Below are 21924 nucleotides of genomic sequence, written 5' to 3'. Positions count from 1 at the left end.
CCAGAGCAGGGAACAGCATGGCTAGTGTGCGTGTGTGTTTTGGGCTAATTGAATTATGTGAAAATACATACTAATGAAGCGTTAGCGGAGGTGTTTGCTGTGTAGACTCTGCCTCTAATTTCTTCTAAATTAGGAGCATCTTTTTGGAACAGGTTCATGTTTTAGGAAAGGCTGCCATCTTAAAGAAAAATAGCACGCTGCCTAATATTGTATTCGTTTCTTTTGCATGCTTAAAAAGCTCTCTGCACACCTGATGTGCCCATCGGAAGGGAGACATCTGAAAGGCATTTTTTATTTTTTTAAAAAAAAGCGTGACTCTGGAAGGACCAATGATGTGTAATTATCCAATAAAATTAATGAGCAAATTATTAATCTCTTAGAACATTTTGGGTTTTCCCCCTTTAACACCCTTTGAAGGATGACTGTGTTTGCTTTGGTTTGGTTTTAATGAGGACGATTATTTAATGGCCTTGTTCCGATTACTTCTCCGCATGTCTGTTTAAAAATAGTGCCCCGTCATCACATTTGTTGCTGTATTCTGCGATCCATGATGCTGGTAGCTGAGAAATCCGGTGTGGAAACGCTGTGGCTGTTTTGCACAGAAAGCCGCAGAACGTGCCTCTGTTTGCAGTAGAGGTGGGCAGGCGCTGGAGTCCCTCTCCCAGCGGCCTGCGGGCTGCGGGCTGCGGGCCACAGCAATCTGCTAATTGCCCAAAGGGAGTGTGGAGCCCTGTGCTCCTCAGAGGCCTTCAGGCCACAGGCACCAGAAAGCCACTTGTTTGCCCTCTGCAGCTTAGTTGTCCTGCACCGTGTGGCCGATAGTAGAAGATGGGCGTGGTCTGAGCTGGAGGAGAAGGCGGGGGGCACCGGGCACACCCTAAAGAAAACTGCCTTGGATGCCTGCTATGTCTCAGGGCCAAAAAGGAAGCTTTTGGAGGGAGAAAACCATGAGAAAACTTGGGCTTGCCTTGCTGTGCTCCGATGTGCCTGTTCACAGCACACAGACGAACCTTAGAAATAAATGTGACCTGAGACTACGCGGGGGACCGTCCACTCAGCTAAAACACCGGAGGCTTGGGAAACAGCTGGAGGGCCAAGAGCCATAGAAAGTAATCAGTGGGGGGGGGGGGGGAATCACAAACATATGGTTTAAAATGGCAGGTGTATATAAAATATATAATTACATAGATTAGTCAATACATATGTGTAATTTGTGTGATCACAGACTTCTTCTTTGCTATAAAAAAAATCACTAGTATCGACAGAAATGGTGTGACAGCACCACTGTCGCAATTCTTCGTGGTCACACATCTGTGCCGTGCCATCTGTACTTCGGTAGAACCTCACAGCAATTCTCCTGCCTTCCCACTTGTGGTGGCTCCATAAATCCCCATCTTTTAAGGACAGTCCCATTTCCATGTATTTTTTAAGGGTTGTAAGTCAGAGATCAAGCGAGCTCCGTTCCAAGTCCGTGTTCTGCTACTTACTAGTCTTGTTCATGTCACCAACCCTCAGTCTGCTGTTGGTTTCCAAATAGGTAAAAGGAGCACATATACCAAACCTGTCCTGCCTATCCCCTCAGGTGGTTGAGATTATCAAAGCCTTGTGGGAAAGGCTTTGAAGATTTAAAGTCAGCTGACAGTGCCATCATAGAGCCAAGTGCTTATCTATCTGGTCTTGCACCTCTTCTTTAGAACCTGACATAGATGTTCACACCTTGTTGTCAAGCTCAGTCACCACTTGCCTGGCTCCTGAAAGACAAACTGTCAGCCAGGGAAGCAGGCAGACCCTGGAAAGCAGACTCTGGGATAGAGACTGGCTTGCAGGTGTCTGTTAGCAGTGCCCTCGGGATCAACACCTGGGGAAGGAACGGGAAGGAAGGAGGCAGAAACTGGCAGAGGGACGAGGTGATGCTATCTCAGTGCAGTCCTCAACCAGTCCTACTGGAGCTCCGAAGCTGGGGTGACCCTTTGGAGGTGCTCCTAGTTGGCATGAGGGGGCCATAGCTTTATCCTCCTTTTTTGAACAGTCATGGGATTCAGGCTAGTGGGGAGGGAGTTTTCTTCAGCAGAGACCATTGGCTGGGGAATGAGTCCTCTACTCCTGCACGGAGACCTGGGTGGTGCCATCACAATGTCCACCACACTGATCTTTGCTCTTGGTTGTTTACTTCTGGAATATGCTCAGCACACTGTCCTGCTGAAAGAACATGTTGATTTCCGTGGTGGCCTTCAGAAGTTACCTAGGAGTTAGAACACCCAGGCTCTGGGGATGATTTGCACTGTCTAAACTAGCTGAGCACCTCTAAGATTGGGTGGCGGGTCCCTCTCTCTCTTCAGTCTCCCTCCACTGTTACATGGGGAACCTTCAAGATCTGCCTCTTAAAACATCCTCTCCTAACTCCCCCCCAAAACCTAGACTTCATCCTCTGGACCACCATTGCTGGGACTCAGAGTTCACACCCCAGGTCTGTAGTCACCTCTCTCCACCTACTCACTCACTCCTGGCTCCTGGACGCCAGCCCCAATCAGATATATACATATTTACCTACACATATTCATATTCTTGCATGGGAAAATGCCAGAAAGGTAAACAGTAAAAGTTAACATTAATTATTTCTTAGAATTAGAATAATGGGTATTTTCTAAGTTTTCTGTACTGAACATGGATTATTCATGAAGCTAGGACAAAACATTGCTTGTAAAAATAAGTCTAATAAAAAAATCTATTATATCTATCTATACATGCCTTTTAATAATATCAGATTGGTTGTATAATCGTGTGAATGTACCTAACCCTTTTTCATATTGTTCTTTATTTTGTTATTTTTTAGAAAGAGTATGGGTGAAGTACTCTTCTACAAATAAAGTCTATAAGCTTTAAAAAAATAAACAAAGAATTACATTAAAATGTTAAGTAATTGTTTTCTTTTTCTGGATTGCAATTAGTAGTTATTTGTATCTGTATTATTTTATGTATATCCTAAATTTTATAAGATAATTAATATTCCTCTTAAAATAAAAGGATTAATCTTATGATTTCAAACATATGAAATAAAAAGTGACTGTTTTATCCGTTTTTCCTTTTTGCCATGTTTTGTATTTATTTTCACGTTGTTTCATGTGCATATTTTGTTTCCTCAAGGGGAATGCAGATTCTAGTGGGTCTTCTAGTTGCCTTCGGAGTATTTTATATATGTTAAAATTTGCATGCTCACCCACGACACTCTCATCCACCCAAATAAAGGGGTGAGAAGCCTTCTCTGACCACATCTTGACTCTTACTACTGCATTTCTTCTGCGAATATAAATATCTGCTCACAAGACGACGTGAAACATTTTAAATTGGTCAAAATCAAGACAGAACCCTGAGTCACTCTTATTGTCCTTGTGCTCACTAGGAACGCTCCGGAAAGTTCATCTGTGTCCATTTTGACCAGGGTTCCTTCCCATCCCCTGCCTCCAGGCACAGGCTACACACCGAGCTGGCATCCTTGCAGTGGGAAGAACAAAGCAATTTCTCATTATTGGCAAGTTGGCCAATTTCATCATCAATCGATCATTTGCTTTTTCCAGTGCGGTCCTGAGGTGTTCCTCTAGGGAGCCGAGCGGGAGAGCAGGATTTGCTCGGTCAGGCATGGCAGCAACAGGCTGTGGAGGAACTGCTCAAGGTATTTCATCAATAAAGGAAGGCCACTTGCCTTTGCAACAGCATGCATTGCGAACCAAAGGAAACGCAGGCCTAGAGTTCCCATCAATTTGGGCTTGTCAGGGAGAGTTTTTAATGCCCTTACTAAGCTGTGAATGCTTCTCCCAGCAGCATAATTGTCATACTAGAGGAAAGGGGACCAGAAGAGCGCCGAGAGTCTCATCCTCACTGCAGACTCAGTCCTGAGATGTCCCTCCATCTGGGGCAGCGGGCTGGAGGAGGAGGCAGTGTGGGACCCCAGGTCTGGAATGTGTGGAGAGGCAGACAATATTTCTCCGCTCTTTTTATTGCTGCAAGCCCCAAACTCTGAAGTATTGATAAAGGGCCAGAATAGATGGAATAAGGCCTGCGGACTAACAGGACTTTAAACCACAGTTATTAAATTTACAGATAACTCAAGTGAACCTTTTAGTCAAAGATGAAGAGAAGAAATAGGACCTGGGTCCACTTTGGACACATAATGGCCCTCAGGAGAAAAGGCTCTTCTGAACAGTCATGTTTCCCCACCAGGGGCTCGGTCATCATCCCAGTAAAGGCCCTGTCGGGGGAGACACCACACGGCCTGCATCAGAGAAGCAGGTGGCTGGTCTCCTTGCATATGTGGCCAGATCACTGCCTTACTTTGCATCTCATATTCCAATAAACCACAATAGCACAGTAAGTATAATGTATTTCTTAGTCACTTACATATAGGGCATAAGCCAGAGGGGGAAAGAATGTATGCATGCTCCTTCCGACTCCTTCCCCTGAAAATGACAAAACTAGAACAACAGAAATCACAGTATCTTTCCATGTTTTGCTTTTAATTCCTTATATCATCATCTCAAAATGACTGTCAGCATCTTGAGGGTAGGAACTACATCTCCTACATATTTGTCTCCCCTGTAGTACCTACCTAATCCAGTGCTGTGTGTTCCATGCTTATGAAATCCATGGACACTAGCATGTGAATAGCATGTTTTAATCTTCACAGCACTCTTCCATCGGGGAACATCTCACTATGTCCTGCTGAGCCTAGAGCAGGAAGTTAATGACCCCAGGGGCTGACCTGTCCTGTGTCAGGGGAAGTTCCAGAATTGGAACCAGAACTCAGGTTCTACTTTTGCTCAGATTTTTATATTGGGCCCTGATATTATGAGTTTCCCACTTTGAAGATACAAAAATAGTGAGAAGGAGGTGCTGAGAGGCTGATTGAGAAGTTATTTCAAGACTTGGGGCAGAGGTTGGTTCTGAAAGTGTCCAAATCATCATGTCAAGTCAAAACAGAGATGTGTTCGTGTGTTTGACATGAACTATCCATCGATGAGGGTGAGTTCAGACTTTCTGAATGCCAAAGGAACTCAGACATCATGATCAACTCTTTGAGGACAATGAAATGAACATGTCAAAACAGAATGATCTCATTTACATATTACACCTGACCGGGGTAGTTCTTGCATGAATGTCCCAAGTTAGTTAATTTCATAGAAATTTGACAGACTGCCTCCTTACTAATCTTGCTAGGAACATCTGAAGTATAGAACACACACTCTTACTGTAAAGCCATTGTAAAGAATTTAATTAGCCCTAGTTGGTTTGGCTCAGTGGATAGGGCGTCGGCCTGTGGACTGAAAGGTCGCAGGTTCGATTCTGGCCAAGGGCACAAGCCGGGGTTGTGGGCTCAATCCCCAGTAGGGGGTGTGCAGGAGGCAGCCGATCAATGATTCTCTCTCATTGTTGATGTTTCTATCTCTCTCTCCCTTCTTCTCCGAAATAAATAAAAATATATATATTTTAAAAAGAATTTAATTAAGTGGTATTCTTTAATTTCCTGAAAAAATGAAATTCTACAAGGGAAGTGACAGTCTCTTCTTGACCAAATTCTAATCAGGCTCAATCTTGGCCTAAAAGACTTGAACAAACACTAACATCGTTTCTAAAAGCTGGAGGCCACATCCCTACGATGACCTCAGCTCCTGTTAAAGCACCTGCCTGAGAAAACTCAAGCCCACCAAAAGGATTTACTGTCTGTTCCAGCCAACACCTGGAGATAGGGCCCCGTCTCCTAGTCTGTAGGGGGTAGGAGTCTAACTTCAGTAAACACCAGTTAGTAAACGCAGACGGGTTTCACGTGGACCAACCTCCCACTTTTTGTCATATTTTTTTTCCATGACTGTACTGAACCCCCATTCACTCCTCTATGTACCCCCAAATTCTCTTTTTCAAACACCCATCTCCTCGGTGCTTATTGAAGCTGACTACCAGTCACTCTGGACTCTTTTCTGTACGGCAATAGTTGTTGCCAATTAAAATCTGTCCTTCCCAAATTAACTAGCCACCCAGCTTCGCTGATCTCTGACAGAAATGCTGCCTCTGCATTTCCAGTGTCCGTGTAATGCTTGTTCATAGCACCCGCCTGATGAGTACATTTCCAGTGTCCGTGTAATGCTTGTTCATAGCACCCGCTTGATGAGTACATTTCCAGTGTCCGTGTAATGCTTGTTCATTGCACCCACTTGATGAGTACTTGTTAAAGGGATGAATGAACTCACAGAGCTCACTCAGCCCACAACACCCGTTCACCTCATCAACAACCCTGGAGGCTTCACTTCTTTCCCAGGTTGGCCCCTGAGTACATGACCTTGGAATTCCACATCTCACCTTTCCCCAAGTGCCACTGCATGGGAATGGGCTGACTCCTGCCCATGACCTGACCCTTAGACACATCTGGACTGGACCAATGGTTCTTTCCTTCCCCAGATCATATGCTTTACTAAGATGTCCATGGCTCCCAGTGTGGCTTCTGTGTGAGTTTGCAGAGAGAAGGGATGTTCCCGGCATTATTTCTTGCTCAAGGTTGTGGGTTCCAAATTTGAATCTGAGCTTGAGCTTCCCTCGGGTTCAAGTTGCAATGAGCACTGGCAAAAAATGTGACCTCCAAGTTCAAGAATAAAGACTCCGGGGGTTTCTTAGCTATCAAGTTGCCCTTACAAAAGATTCTGTTGAGTCGAGTGTAAAAGAATCAGAGTCTAAGGGATTCAATTTCTCTTGAAATATCTTGGTGAAGGGGGCACTTATTTAGCAATAGGTATCTGGAGTCTGACTCATCTCAAAATGTTTGAAAAAGGGATGAAGATATTTTCCCAATACCACAATCTGGCTAGGTCCTCTCCTCCTTTTTCTCCCTGAACTGAGTCTGAAAGCTACACTAAATATACGAGTAGGCAGAGTAGGTTTACAATTTTCGTATGGAAAAAAGACATTGCAGGTTATAATTATTACAATAACTTTATTAACTCAAAAGAATGTCACAATGCAACTGTAAACCTATTTTTGCCTACTCCTGTATTCCAAGGCTTATAAAAAGTTGCACTAAATATTCCTAAAAACAACATTATCCCAGATAAAATTTATTCATAGCAATAAGTAAGAACTTAATTTCAAATCTCATTACTTTAAAAAAAAAAAAAAGCGACAACAAGAAAAAATTAAAATTACCCAGTCATGTTATCATTCCTAAAACATGTGTCTGGTTAGAACTTGAAGTGAGTATAGTTTCTTTTTAACGCTGTCTGTTGCAAAGGTTTTGCCTGTAGCTATAAATATTTCTTACTACCATCTCAGAAAGTTCCAGAGGCCCCTGGGTTTTCTGACCAAATATGGGACTCTCCTGAGGTCAGACCTATCATTTACCTTCACACTTTCACTGCCTGGCACGTTGCTGGGAAATGTGAGGCCCATGAGCTCTCCAGGCGCCACCATATCACCCTAATCCCAACAATTAAGAAATACCAAATTATTACATGTTTCCTCTCTACTTAAGATTGAACTAGACTCTCGATTCCAATAATTACAGGCTGTTGTTGTTCCTTGTGATTAAGCCCCTATCCCAGTGGTCGGCAAACTCATTAGTCAACAGAGCGGCAAACCGCGGCTTGCGAGCCGCATGTGGCTCTCGAGCCACAGTTTGCCGACCACTGAACTAGGAAATATAGTAGAGAAACTCTCTACCCACAAGAAGTTTATACACTCTGGGATTGGGGACAAGACTTACACAGATGAGAGAATTTATAAGCAAGATAATAATAATAATAATAATATCAATAGTTACTATTCATCATGTATTCACTAGTGAGAGGAATTATTCTAAGAGCTTTACATGTATGATGTCATTTTGTTCTGAAAACTGTCCTACAGGACAGATGCTAGTATCATCCCCAGTCACACAAGAGGATACTTAAGGAGGATAGTTTTAAGACCTTGCCCAACATCACGCAGCTGGAGAGTGAAAATCCTCTATCTACCCAGAGCCTGCATGCCAGGCCTCCATCCACCACTGCCTCTAAACAAGTGTGGGCCCACGTAAAGGTTACAGCACGTGTGCGTACATAGAAATATCTACGGAATCATTACACACACAGCAGTTTGCTGATTCTGTCCAAACAGAACCATTACATCAACATCTTTATTGCACTTTAATCTGTATTTGATTCAAAAATATGTATCAGGCACTGGTTACAGGCACATGAAGAAGAGATAAGGCATGGTCTCTGTCCACGAGGCGGATGAGAAAGGCTGAGCATGCTCGTGCAGTGAAAGGAAGGTGATGGTCACACACTGCTGGGGGCATACAAAAGTTTTCCTAAAAGACAGATTAATTGGGCTGGGCTAGAAGTTCGAAGGGATGGGAATTTGGGAGAGTGAAATGGCATCATCTGTGTATGTCTATCTGTAATCCGAGATAAACCCCTCCATATCCCAATTTAGTTGTTACTTTTTTTCTTCATCTTATTTTTCTGTGGGTCATCTTAATGACCTCACTCACCAACATGGGAAAGGCAGTGGGTCAGGACAAAAGAGGAAGAAAGACTTTCATCCAAAACCGATGCTGGACCAGCTGTGAGAGCAGCACGAGCGTCAGATATGGGCAAATTCGGGGCAGCAGCTCCCACAAAATCGGCATCAGATTCATAATTATTTCACAACAGTGCACAGCTCCTCTGTTCACGTCCTCTCTCCTGCCTCCCAGCCGGCTCTCCCTCTGCACGCACCGTAAGTTAGGATGTTCCCTTTATCCGAGTGGTTCTTGAAATCTCACTCCTTCCAAATAATCCTTTCATAACGTGAGAACATTGGCAAATTCCCCTTTGTCTCTCCCTCTCTGACCATGAAACAACCTCCTTTCAGGTCACCCATCCCCCCGCCCTCCACCATTTAAATGCATTCTAACATAATATCAGAACAACAGAGAGGGCTTCTAAAGAGATAAAAGCAAAAAACAAATCCACCAACAACAAAACAACAGCAATAATAATAGATTTTACTAAAAGCCAAATCTAAACAAGCCAGGCGAACTCATTCGAGACTTGAAAAGCCAGAGTTTGTATTGCCCTCAACCCCCATTCCTTCCAATGAACCACTGTTTTTATATCTTAGCTCTTAGGTCCTTCCTCTCTCTCCTCCACCCTTGTTTTCAAAAACACACATTCTTCCTACACGCCCACCACTCACCTTCATCCCTGTTTCAGCTCGCCACGATTCCTCCACCTTCCTAACTGCACCACCCTTGATATTAAATTTTGCTTCCAACACTATGTGTCTCTACTCTGCTTTCAGGGACCCTGTACTTTAGTTAAAGGCCCCTTCCTTCTTTGATGGGACCCAGGTCAGCTTGGGAAATAAAAGAGGAAGGCTAATAGAAATATCATAAAAACAGAAGAGGTTATTGGAATGTTCTTTCACTAAGTAAGCACACCCCCAACACATACCCAGGCAAGATAAATTAGTGTGTGGCTCTGGAAGAGGAATAAAACAAATATGGAGAGTGTGGGACATCAAAGAAAAACTCACTGTCCTGGGGCGGATGCGAGGGCTGTGCATAAGTGACTTAAACAGCAGAAGCAGGAGGGGCGGGGGGACTCATTAGGTATTCCTCTCCCATCAGAGTCTTAAACCTCTGGCCCCCTGACCCATGCCGTGGACATCTGCATTTCAACAATGGGGGAGTCAGCATACCTGCTATGTTAACACATGGAGACCACATCGGAGTCAACGTGTTTTGAGCTATGCCAGGTGCTCTGCTAGACCTGGACAGCCGGGTAGAAAGTAAACAGACAATAACCAGTGGAGACAGAAGCATGTTGGGTATATTCCCATTTTCTCATGTCTCCAAACCGAAATCGATCTCTGGGCAAGTGCATTATCCAGCAAGTCTCAAAGAAGGGATTTTGTCAGCCCTCCTCTTAAAAAGGAAAAATGGAGACAGAACGCATGGTCATTCGGGTGCCCTAAGCAAGGGTGGGCAGAAAGTAGCATTAATGGTCACAGTTAAGGAAATACTTGAATGATGCTGATAACTGTCATGAAGAGAGACTGAAGTAAGCCACAGATAGAAATAAGATAAGGCGATCGTTCTCTGAAGTCCAGGAGGAAAGGCAACGTTATGTAAACCCCACTCAGGGTAGTAGCAAGTAAATAAAATAAGCACTTCATTTACACTTAGGAGTTTAGTTTTCGGTCTTTAGTGGGTAACATTATAATTTACTAGTGCAAAAAAAATCCTGCAAAAAAATGGTATAATGTTAATTATACCAACTGATTACTATAAATAAATAAGAAGCGGTTGGTAAAAAACTGATTATTTAGTAAAGAATTATATTTTTGTAGAACAAATACAAATGGATATTGTAAGTTGTGCTGAGTTCTGGTTCCCTAAATGATGCCGAAGAGCAGAGAGCTAAGCAGTAATAACCACTGAACGGAAGATGACAAGCAACTGAAAGGGAAGGTAACCATGGCCAACAAGCTATTCCATTTCTTTAGGGATAACCTTTTGCTCCTCCACTAATTTGTTAACTGAACTCTCCACTGATTTATCCAATTAATACGGTCTTATCATGTCACTGGGAGGCAAGAATCTTTCATGAAATAGCCTGGGTTTGAAGCAGTCTGGATTCTAATGAGAGAACTCCCATTTGCTTACCCAGGGATCTTGAGAAAGTTATATAACCTCACCATTCCCCAGATGCAAAATAGATGGCACTGAGACCTTAAAAGTGTGTTTGTAGGTTCCAGCAGGGACACATGGGGTGCAGAAGGGGGAAGGGGACACCGGCGTAGCCATCCAGACAAACTGAATCAACCCGGGAGATCAGCGGAATGACAGATGTCATTTAAGTGTCCAAACTGGCAGCTCGTAGACAAATAAGTGCTTGAGTTCAAATGCACAGCATAGCGATTGCAGCCAACAACACTGTATTATAAACTTCAAAGTTGCTGAGAGACTAGATCTTAACTGTTCTGACCACACAAAATAATTTACAATTGTATCTTGTGGTAGAGGTGTTAGCTAAGGCTATGATGGAAAACAGGTTGCATATCCTAAATTTATAAAATTTTATACGTCAATTACATCTCAATAAAATATAAAACATTAATTCATTTTTCTTTCAATATCTTTGTATGCTAAATGCTATGTTGTAAATATGTATCTGATATTCGGTGTGAGACAAAATTAGGTAAATGCTTTATTTGCACCCAGCAGCAAACAAATTTGTCCATGAAATAGCCATGCAGTGGCCACATATCCTCAGAATCAGTTCAAATTACTAAACCATTTGTAGTACCCTTTCTTATATTTTGATTCCAAGAATTAGCCAAAGTGATCATTGTGACCACCATGTATACAATAGCAAACTACAAACTAAATGAAGTAAATGAAATGAAAATAAAACATTAAACCAGCTTCTGAGGGGAAAGGCCTGTTTACGTGGGAAATCAAGAGTGGGCCGGGGAGAGGTCAATGGAGGAAAAAGGAGACCTATGTAATACCTAAACAATAAATAATTTAAATTAAAAAAAAAAAAAAGAGTGGGCAGGTGGTGTATGAGTAAGACCTGAAGGATTCATTCTTTTTAACGAGCTACTTATAAAATGACTTTATTGAATCATCTAACTTTTAAACCGAGGTATCCTTGAGACATTCCACCTGACTGTTTGTTGTCATGGAGACACAATTATAAACTCTAAGTCCCAATTGCCAATAGTGACTTCTTTTATCCCCAGCTGGCCCCAAACTGTACCCTGTCCTTTAGGATGAAGATCTCACCTCTCTAACTCACCCTGGCCCTCCCTCTGGCCTGGGAAGTGTCAGTTCTAATGAGAAGGCCTGAGATTCTTCCATGAGCACAGGAGAATGGAGGGCCGCCTGTTAAATGCCATTCACAGCTCTAAATAGCCATTCAGATTAGTGGCCGTGGTTCCTAAACAACGGGTCCCACACTGATGTGTGTGCAGACCTCTTTCAAGGTCAGTGATCCGTGCAACTCGAGTGGTAATGGGATCCGACCCTTACTGTCAAAATCTGCACCTGTTAGGCTCGGAACAATGGGTCATTCTGAAGTCAGGCACTGCAACTTGCTCTTTTCCAGACCAGTGAAAAGAATATCCCATTTCTCTTGGAACTTGGTGACTACCACGCAAAATACTTTGACGCTGTATGCAAAATAGCATGCAAGCCGTGAAAATGATGCTATTACAGATGTAACACCCCGGACCTGCTGGCCTCTCATTCTGAGAATCATGCACATGAATCACGTCTTCCTTCCACTTCAGTGGACTGTAAATTAAACTCACATAAATGACTTGGAAGAGGAGCATAAATGTATATATGCATACACGGCAGGGGGAGGGGAAAAGTACTAATTCAATACGTGTGAAGAACATATTGACTCATAATTTGAAGCGCTGGGTCCCAGTCTCGCAACAGCTGTGTGACTTTGGGTAAGTCAAGTCATTATGCTTTCCATGGAATGGAGAGTTTCAACCTCAGAGCATTGTCCGAGCTCAGGAAATGGACTTCCCTCTGCTTTGCTTTCAGTTTCATCATCTATTAGGGCTTTGGATTAAATCATTTCTAAGGTGCCTTCTAGTTCTAAAATTCTATTATTCTATTTAATTTTTTTGCTTGAAATTATTCTGTGATTCAATATAGTCTTAATAGATAAAGCTACACACTTCTTACTATTCAGCAGAATGGTGCCAACAGAGTGCACCATCAATCAAAATGTGAACAAGTAGTCATCTGAATGTGTATTTCCTAATTTTTCTAAAATAGTATTGATTATTTGTGTCATTTTAAATTGGCTTAAGAAGCCATCAGCTTCAACCACCTGGCCCCGAGGAATATATGTAAACAGAATAATCTTACAATAGTAATTTCAAGAAATGAAGATTACACACCTTCCCTTCATGGTTGGTATTAGTTTGTAGTCACATTCCAGCACAGACTGGCTGGTTCTTTACAACCCCTTTCCCTTTTTCCTTTTGGTCACACAGCTAGACTACATTTCCCAGCCTCCCTTGCAGTTGGGCACAGCCATGTAAACTTAGTTTTGGCCAATAGAATGTGGGTGAGAGTAACGTGTGCCACTTCCAGTTCTGGCCCATTAAATCCTCCCACGTGTAATTCTCCACCATCTGCCTGTTTAGTGGAGAGGATTCCAGTGTTTTCAGGGAGGTGAGGCCACAAGATCAAAGGTTCCTGTGTTCCCAGGTCAGAGCTTTGAGGAGAGCTACCCAAGAAAGCTGCCTGACAAGAAACATCCATATAGAATTGTTGTTGGGAGTTATTACCAGAATTAAATAACTCTGATTAATGTTATCATGTGGAAAATTACTTTGATGCAATGGTAGCCTTTAAGTATATCCCTAGGCAAACCACCTCTGAGGGCAGAGAACAGAAGCTCACAGAGCAAGCTAAAAATGCTCCAGTCATGTTGTTTGCTGAAATGATCTAAAACACATAGGGAGAAGCAAGGAGAAAGAGAGGGGATAAATGAAGGATTGGGACCATACTAACTAATCCTGGGCCACTCGAAGTTCAGATGCCCTGCCTCTCTCTCTGCTTCAGCACCTTCCCTGTTCTGATGTGGTTATGAGGACCAGAGTTGGGGTTCAAATGACACAGAGCCTCAGGATCTCATGAACCCCCTCCTGATACCCTATGGGAGCCCTTTGCTCCCTGCTCCTTGGGAACCACTTGATTCAACAAAGTCAACCACAGGAAACATTAAGGCCCAAGCCTTGCCGTCCAAACACTGGGAGGTGAAAGCAGCAAAGGGAATACAAAGGTCCCCAAGTCATTTCAAACAGGCCTGTCATTTCTCCCGGTCTTGGGGAAAGGGCCCAGAGGACACGTGTGCCATGCAGCGCTTTTGCCAATAGCTAATGTCCCACCAATTAACAAGGAGGCAGCCCCTTCCTGTCCTGAAACAGGAGGTATTATTTTCTGCCCCATTATTAGCATTGTGCAACCCTTCAGAAACTCGTCCATCCTCGGTAGCCACTTTCCTCAAGACAAATCGAACTATAATAAATGATGTTTGGTATACTGAGAACACAATGGCAATCACCAAAAAACTCCTCTTCTGAAGTATTCTAAGTTCACCTAGTTATTATTAAGATGAAGGTGGGCGGCTTTTAAGAAATGATCACCCCTCTGTAAGTGTTTGCTCAGGTATTTAAACTTATACCGTTGGGGTGGTCTTCTTTAAGAAAAACTTTATTTTTTAAAGATCTCAGTTTTGCAAATTTAACAAAAATAGGCAACCATGTGACACACTGGTATATTCCCAGGCTGCCTGAAAGCAGCCTATAGAAGTGAGAAGCCTGGAGCTTAAGCTTAATTCATTCCTGGTAAATCCACCTCTGACGGAGGCATGCTTGAGTTGCAGATTTGTTCTAGAAGTATGTGGGGCCCTGCCTATTTCTACAAAGAAAGTTGACGAGAATGTGCCTGGAAAAGATAGAGTCTGTGGAAATATAAAAACTGCATTTCCATACTTCCAAGCAATTAAACGCACAGCTGTAAATGGATGTTTCAATAACATTCTGTTCACAGCTCTTCATTATTCCTCAGAAATATCCAAATAACCAGATGAGGCAAATAATCAGTTTGGGGGTGAGGGTGGAAGGTTGACAATTGATTCCCAACTACTAGCAAACAGTCTTTGTGTTCTGCTTTATGACACTGAGGTATAACACACACACACACACACACACACACACACACACACACCTATAAGGCTCATGAATTAGCCTGAGAACAAAATGTCCGGCCTGCAAAAAAATATGCACATTCCATGCCTGCTTTCCCTCACCCCAGGTCCACCCACAAGCGGCAGGTACATGTGAAGGAGGCCAGGCACAAGTGGATCGGGTCATCTTTTTGGTATTTTTGTCCTGGCTCTTGCTTTATGGGAATCCCTCCGAGTCCGCACCATCCTGAGGAGCTGGACAAAGAGCCAATTTAGTTCCCTCCCCTCAGGGCTCTCCCATTTCCTTCTGTCCCTGGATGGGGATGGTGGGGAAAGCCGAGAGATAAGCCGTAGATAGACAAACTTGGGTGCCTTTGACTTTTGGCTGATACCAGTTCTTCACATCAAAAAGCAAACGGGCCGAAACCGGTTTGGCTCAGTGGATGGAGCCTTGGTCTGCGGACTGGAAGGTCCCAGGTTCGATTCCGGTCAAGGGCATGTACATTGGTTGTGGGCACATCCCCCGGTGGGGGGGTGTGCAGGAGGCAGCTGGTCGATGTCTCTCTCTCATCGATGTTTCTAGCTCTCTATCCCTCTCCCTTCTTCTCTGTGAAAAATCAACAAAATATATTTTTTTAAAAAAAGCAAACGGGATAAAACAACAGACCACTTTTTCCAAAATCAGGTGTAAATCCGACATTCAGTTAAGAGATCACTTTGTCTTCCCATTGGCCAACTTCTACACACGTGAAACATCTGGAGAGCTGACTGCATTCCGTTTTGAACAAGATGTTAGACATCATGTCAACATGGCCTCTACCACCATCCTTCATTTTCACCTCCAACTATTTCCCTGATCCTTCCAAGAGACTTGGTGCAAGAGTCCTTGCTAACTGCGTGGAGCATGGTGGGGGGTGTGGGGTGAGACACACCAAGGTGCTGTGCTGGACACAAGCCTGGCACTGGGGCTGCCCTGCGTGACTGTCTCTTTTCTTCCAACATCCACAGCGTTGCACTCTCCTGGCAGAGCATCAGTCCTCCCCGGGGGCATCTACGGTCAGGACAGCTCATCCCCCTCAAAGGCTGCAGGTTCCTTCCACTGAGTGCAGCCACGAGTGAACTCCGGGTCACGTGGGTGGCAACATGTTCAGCTCCTCGCTGGCTGCTCACGCCTGACGCAGTCCCTGCGTTAGAGCCAGAGGAACACAATCACCTCCTTATCCATTTTTCAACAGCCTTTTCCCTTGCAAATCTCTGCTAATAAGCACAGCTTATCTTTATTTGCCAGGTAGCTCCTTTCCCTTCGGAGAGACCCGGAGGCCTCACCAAGGGAACCGGCAAGAAAAGCACTTTCTACACAATGACAAGGAGACGGCACTTTTCTGTCTAAAAATACACAGACGTGCTTCTCCTTCGTGGATGCTGACTTGTTATAGAGAGTTAGCCAACAGCTTTGAAAAAATTCTAACGAGAACTCTGTGTGGCCTGTAAGGATGGGAGTTCCCATTTAACTGTTCTGGGTTCTGGTCCATCTTCCACCAAATGAGCAGAACACCATATTGCAAAAGAAACTTTAAGGCCAGCTGGTCTACCCCCCCATCTCGGAGCAGAGTTGCACCTCACCTTTCAAAATTCTTAGATGAAAGGAGCTTAATAAGCATTCCTGTTTGTCTGGTTGTTTCCTTTTCTCATAAACCAGGAGAGAAAGCCCTTATTCGGAGACTAGAACTTCCTTCTTCTGGAGCCCACTTCTTGACTTTTATGCCACTTCAATGCCAAAAGTGCCCCTTCCCCAATGAGGTGGCTCCTAAGCAGTAGATTAGCAGCTCGGTCGTATTTTATTTGACGGAACTTTAGACTCCCCTGGGATACACAAACCACAGTTGTGCATCAATATATGTTAAAGGACACAGCAAGTCAGGACCCCTAATCGCTAAATCTGGCCATCTGCGTAATTTAAAGACTGAACAAGGTAAGTTTTGGTCCTGTAACAAATACCAGGCCTAGTAAAGACCCTACTCTCTGCCCCCACTTCATGGGAAGCTCTCAGGAAGCACACTCCCAAAGTGGGTGTAGTTACAGGAAAGTACCCCCCCCTCACCCCGGGCAACACCTTGCAAATTTCCCAAACAAAAATCTTTCCCTTTTTAGAAAAATGGGTTCTATTCTGCTTGGATACCTATCAATGGCTTCAAAAATCAGAAATGGTTCCAGGATCTATTGAACTGTGAGGTGCACAGGGACTGCTGGTGTGATGATGATGATGATGATGATGATGATGATGATGATGACAGTGACAAGGACAGCAGCAGTGACTTATTTAGCACTGGCAAGGTGCCATGGACTTTGCTACATCCTTTATGAGTATCAACTTATTCCTCACAGCAACCTATGAGGCAGGTACTATCAAAAACCTTATTCTATAAGTGAAAAAAACTCAGTAACAAACTCAGAGTGTTTACTGGATAACTGCCCAAAGTCACACCTCTAGTAAGCGGCCGAGATGGGTTTGAAACACAAGTCTTTCTGATTCTAGAACCTGTGACCAGAACCATCATGATAATACAGCCTAGTGCATGACAGATGCTTAATACATGTATGCTGAACACACTGAGATGGAACAGAACTTGATGGGGTGCTTCTCTCCCTACTTCAAACTCCTATGTTACTTGCAAAGCACTGCTTGTTACAGAACATAATTATGATCATTATGCTGATAGTCTTGGCACTCCAAACTAGACTACAAGCACCTTGAGGGCAAGATAATGTATTCTTCATAGTGTTAATAGACACTATACTTCATGTTTTATATATATTTTCTCAATCTTTATAATCACTCTGAAAGGAATATATTATTATCCCCATTTTTCAGATGAGGAAACAAATGCAGAGGTGAATGAAGGCCACAAAGCTAGCAGTAGGATATTCAAACACTCTCTGTCTGCCTCCAAAAGCCAACGCAGTCCCCACTCTGACCCATGGCCACCTTTGTCACCTGTGTGTCCGTAAGGTGGCATAGAATACAACATTTGTAGCCAACATGAGTCATGTATTCACCTTTAGATATGTGCAAAATATGAATCACTTTTATTTTTTAATTTTGCTTGGCTGAGAGCACTTACATTATCCAGGTCTTGCAATGCATCCTGATCCAGGAAATCTGGGTATTATTATCTTGGTTCCTCTTCCTCCATAGCTCTGTCTCCTTGCTAGCCTCATGAAAATCAGGGAACGCTTGTAGAAGTGGCAAAAAGAGGAGCAGGGATGTCACACTCCTTGTCCTTTCTGCTTCTCTATCTCATTTGCTCGGCCAGGTTACAGGAAGCCAGCAGTGGGGGTCAGGGAGGTTGGAGGTCAGAGCCTGTTCATGTGAGAGGACTAGACATAGGAGGCATCCCTCCACATTTCCTGTCCCGTCTACTCCACATCCTAGGACGAGCACTGCATCGCTGCTAACATTTACATCCGTGGGTTGGGCCAACGGTGTCATCTATGGCTGTGATGTCCTTGGGGAGCCAGGCCAATTTCTCTGGTAACCCCAGCTTCCAGAGGCACTCTAGTGTCTCCCCAGGTCCGAACACTGTCATGGGCTACCTCCACTTCGGGGTTAGGGTATTCCCACAAAATCCACTCCATCTCCTGGCTGTCTTGTTCCACTTTACAAGCCTGAAGGAGAATGTCTAGCGAAATGGAAAGATGTTTTTTGACTTGGACTGTAAAAATGTACCATTTTATTCTCCTTGGGGTGTTGACCAAACAGTGGCTGCTTTTGAGCGGAGCTTCAAGAGTTAAAATGGAAGCAGTTTGGAAAAAAAATAACTATGCAAACTTTGGGTGTGCGTTATACATAATAATTAGTTTGTGAAATGAACTGTGTTCCAAATTAATGCCTGCCTAAACTCTCAGGCAGACTTCGAGCAAGTAATAGATCACCTTGGGAGGTGCCAGATTCTGTACTTTTTACATTTGAGAATTCATATCATCTGAGCCAAACCCTATGAGGCACGGTCTAGTACTATCCCCCTGTTACCAATGAGGAAACTGAGATTCCAATAAGTTGAGTTTCTTGCCCAGAGTCACACAGACAATCATCGAGCCAAGATTGAAACTCAGATGGTCAGCATTCAAATCCTGCTTTTCAGACAAAGAATACTACAGTGATCCCTCAGACAATTCAGTCTCCTCAGAACTGTGATTTTGAGTGAAGTAAATTTTGGATCCTGGTGAATTACGGCACCACATCTCTGGAAAATTATATTTCAGATTGAGAAGGTGTAGGAATACTTCCTCATGGGTATAATCTCAAGTAAATCTGGAGTAATTCACATTGTGGCCGGTAGATGGCAGAAAGTGACAAGAAAAGGACTGGAAACCCCAGCAGGGCTCTCAGCTGGCTCCCAGTCTGTGGGACAAAATGCATCTTGCATACACTATGGTTTGTTTAAAGTAACAAGTCCTTCCTCAAAGCGAGCTAGCTCCTGGTAGAGACTGTCATTGTCTGACCTTCTCCAGTCACCGTGTCCTAATACCGCAAGGAGGAACAGCCTCAGTGGCGCCCACAAGGCGTTTCCTCTATAAAACTGTCGTCAGGCTCTGGCCAGTGCTGACCAAGCCACCCGGCCCCACCTCTCTTTCTGCTGCAGGAAATCTTGGGGCTGTGCAAGTGATAACGTCTGGAAAGCACCTGGCAAAGTTGGAAGACCTCTACCCTTGCTGAATTAAGACAAAAGTTAGCCGTGCGTTCTTTCCATAAAGGTGTGTTAGTACCTATTGTGTGCCGGGTCCAACTTAATGTCTGCTATTTACCTCCGCCTGCTTCCCCAGCTGCTTGCTGTTGCAAAAGGAGCTAGGAAAGAAGTTTTGTTCTGCGGACTCATTTCCTGAAACACTCTGTCACGAAAACAGGAGAAACCAAAGATGTCCTGGAGACTTTAAAAACAATTACCTACCACCCCCCCCCCCCCCCCCCCCCGCCACCACCACCACCACCAGAGAATCTGATTGCCGTCTGAGATAAAAAAGACATTTCTAAGTATTAAAACTCAGAACCTATAAAGGACAATGTATTATCACATTTTCATCTTCTGAACTGCAAAAAGCACTTCAAAAATCAAAAGTAAAGAACTGCAAAACACATGACAAAGATGAATATTCTTAAATGCAAATATGCTAAGATCTCTTACAAATCAATAAAATTTATATATCAATAACTTTTCTAAAGCCAATAAACTGGGCAAGTGACATGAACAGGCGGTTCCCAGGGCAGCCTGGTTATTCAGGTAGCATGCTTATCTTCAGTGCTATATTTTTTTGGGTGGAGGGGGTCTATAATTAAACATATGAAGTGATACAAATACAATAATTATCTTTAAGTTTGGAAAACTAACCAGTATCACAAGTATTCTCTTGAGCAATAAAATGGCTCAAGAGTGGCCCCTATACAGTAAGTAGTGTTCCAAGGGCACTCATCAGTCCACAGTTATACCGCACCACTCATGTGGCAGAGATGGCGACTACAAGGCTCTACGGAGAAAAGTCCACACTTTTGTTGCAAAGTAACCCATTGCCTAAGGAAGAGATCTCTACAAGCAAAATAGAAGCTCGTGTCACTGCACTCGCATACGAGAGTCAAGGTTCCATGGGCCCTCCTGGAGCAGTGTTTACACATACTGAGGAGGAATACACACCCCTTGCCGCAGCCAAGGGAGGAGGCACAAATGGGGGAAGGCAGACTGGGACGCAAGTTCCACATAATCTCCCTCCCGAAACAGCTTCCCAGGTCCACGCGGGGAGAACTCACCCTGGAAGAGCTCAGTCCGCACGGAAGTCGTTCACATTCGTGGCTGTCCCCTTACCTGGGTTTGTTGTGATGGTCCTCCAGCTATTCATTTCTCAAGAATTTCTTTAGATCGCTGCCATTCCCCTTTTTGACTCCTCTCATGGGGTGCAAGCCACCTGCAGATTTGGGGAACAAAACAAGTGGACTTGAAAAAAAATCTATATAGCTCCTTTGAATGACACAATTCTAGAGCTTTGTTCCATGTCTCCTCCACACCACTTTGTGCTCAAGAAAGGCAACTGATGGAGGACACAGCCACAAGGCTAGCCCTGTTACTAACATTTGTGGAAGGGAACTGAGTGAAGCTAAGAAGGCCACTGAGACCCATGATACTGGGATGGCTTCTGTGGAAGAAGACAGACTGGAAAAAGTTGGCACTGGATGGCCCATTTTTTTATGACTCTTCAGGACTAAATCCCATCAGCTGTTGCTCTTCATGGGGTATCCTTTCTATCTTGGGTTTAAACCAAATCGGATCTCACAAAAAGTTGGTTTTGTTCTCAATCTTCACCTTCTTTTCAAGGTTCTGAATCTTAGTAATTAATCTAAGTCCACATCACTTCATATAAGAAGTTGGCCCCAAAAGACACTGGGTAAAAAGTTTGTGTTTGCTTAAAACTCAACAATTAGAAAATAAACAACCTGATCAAAAGATATACATCGAGTTGGTGTTTCACTTCAACAAAGAAGACGTACAGGTGGCAGATTAGCATATAAAAAAAATGCCCCACATCATAGGGCATCAGGAAATGCAAATTAAACAACAAGGAGATGCCACTACACATGGATTAGAATGGCCAAAACCCAGAACACTGACAGCACCAAAAGCTGTCATCCCCCCGGCAAGGATGTGGAGCAACAGGAACTCTCATTCACTGCTGGTGGGTGCAACCACGTTGGAGGGCAGCTTGAGAGTTTCTTACAAAATTAAGCATATTCTACCTTATGATCCAGCAATCACACTCCTTGGTATTTACTAATGCCCACACAAAAACCTGCATATGGGTGTTTACAGAAATTTTATTCGTAAGTGTCAAAACCTGGAAGTAACTAATAAGTTCGTGGCACATTCAGACAATGGGATATTACTCAGCACTGAAAAAAAAAACAACAACAAGAAAGAAAAGACGAAAGCTAGAAAGGAAGAAATTAATTAATTAAAATAAAGAAATGAGCTATCAAGCCAGGAAAAGACATAAGGAAAAGTTAAATGTATATTACTAAGAAAAAGAACTTCAAAAAGCTACATACTATATGACATTCTGGAAGAAGCAAAACCATAGGGACAGTAAAGAGATGAGTGGTTCTCAGGAGCTGCAGGGGGAGGGAGGGAGGGAAGACAGGCAGAGCACAGGATATTTA

This window comes from Eptesicus fuscus, chromosome 22, assembly GCF_027574615.1.
Source record: "Eptesicus fuscus isolate TK198812 chromosome 22, DD_ASM_mEF_20220401, whole genome shotgun sequence".
Lineage (NCBI taxonomy): Eukaryota > Metazoa > Chordata > Mammalia > Chiroptera > Vespertilionidae > Eptesicus > Eptesicus fuscus.
The sequence above is the reverse complement of the archived record's forward strand: the minus strand, read 5'-3'. Positions refer to the sequence as shown.